Genomic DNA, 1,712 nt, shown 5'->3' with positions numbered 1-1,712 from the left:
AGAGGAGAGGAGTGGTAGAGGAGTGGGAGAGGAGAGGGAGAGGGAGAGGAGATGGAGAGGTAGAGGAGAGGTAGAGGAGAGGGAGAGGAGAGGAGAGGGAGAGGGAGAGGTAGAGGGGTAGGTAGAGGAGAGGTAGAGGAGAGGTAGAGGAGAGGAGAGGGAGAGGAGAGGGAGAGGGAGATTAGAGGGAGAGGAGAGGTAGAGGAGAGGTAGAGGAGAGGGAGAGGAGAGGAGAGGTAGAGGAGAGGTAGAGGAGAGGGAGAGGAGAGGTAGAGGAGAGGAGAGGTAGAGGAGAGGTAGAGGAGAGGAGAGGTAGAGGAGAGGAGAGGGAGAGGAGAGGAGAGGAGAGGGAGAGGAGAGGTAGAGGAGAGGAGTGGTAGAGGAGAGGAGAGGAGAGGGAGAGGAGTGGGAGAGGAGAGGTCTAAAGACACTGGTCTAAAGACGCTGGTCTAAAGACGCTGGTCTAACTGGTCTAAAGACACTGAATCATAATAAACGTACTGAACAGAAGTTGAAGAAATACAACGGTAGAACCAGAGGTGATAATCAGTTCATGAATTTTATTTAGCTCTGGGCATTGAGATACAACCACAAAGATGATGACCAGAACATACCATTCAGAGATACAGTAAGTCTTTATGTCTGCCTGTCTGTCTGCCTGTCTGTCTGTCTGTCTGTCTGTCTGCCTGCCTGTCTGTCTGCCCGTCTGTCTGCCCGTCTGTCTACCTGTCTTTATGCCTGTTTCTCTTCCTGTCTGTGTCTTCCTGTCTAACAGTCTGTCTGTCTGTCTGTCTGTCTGTCTTCCTGTCTGTCTGTCTGTCTGGTCAACCACACAACAACACCACACAACAACTAACTGTTAAACTGCAGTATGAAGAGTTTAATATAATGGCAGCAGCTAGGACTACTAACTGTTCAACTGCAGTATGAAGAGTTTAAGATAATGGCAGCAGCTAGGACTACTAACTGTTCAACTGCAGTATGAAGAGTTTAAGATAATGGCAGCAGCTAGGACTACTAACTGTTCAACTGCAGTATGAAGAGTTTAAGATAATGGCAGCAGCTAGGACTACTAACTGTTCAACTGCAGTATGAAGAGTTTAAGATAATGGCAGCAGCTAGGACTACTAACTGTTCAACTGCAGTATGAAGAGTTTAAGATAATGGCAGCAGCTAGGACTACTAACTGTTCAACTGCAGTATGAAGAGTTTAATATAATGGCAGCAGCTAGGACTACTAACTGTTCAACTGCAGTATGAAGAGTTTAAGATAATGGCAGCAGCTAGGACTACTAACTGTTCAACTGCAGTATGAAGAGTTTAATATAATGGCAGCAGCTAGGACTACTAACTGTTCAACTGCAGTATGAATAGTTTAAGATAATGGCAGCAGCTAGGACTACTAACTGTTCAACTGCAGTATGAAGAGTTTAAGATAATGGCAGCAGCTAGGACTACTAACTGTTCAACTGCAGTATGAAGAGTTTAAGATAATGGCAGCAGCTAGGACTACTAACTGTTCAACTGCAGTATGAATAGTTTAAGATAATGGCAGCAGCTAGGACTACTAACTGTTCAACTGCAGTATGAAGAGTTTAAGATAATGGCAGCAGCTAGGACTACTAACTGTTCAACTGCAGTATGAAGAGTTTAAGATAATGGCAGCAGCTAGGACTACTAACTGTTCAACTGCAGTATGAAGAGTTTAAGAT

The sequence above is a fragment of the Coregonus clupeaformis genome, unplaced genomic scaffold, assembly GCF_020615455.1.
Source record: "Coregonus clupeaformis isolate EN_2021a unplaced genomic scaffold, ASM2061545v1 scaf0167, whole genome shotgun sequence".
NCBI lineage: Eukaryota > Metazoa > Chordata > Actinopteri > Salmoniformes > Salmonidae > Coregonus > Coregonus clupeaformis.
Note: the sequence above shows the minus strand (reverse complement) of the source record.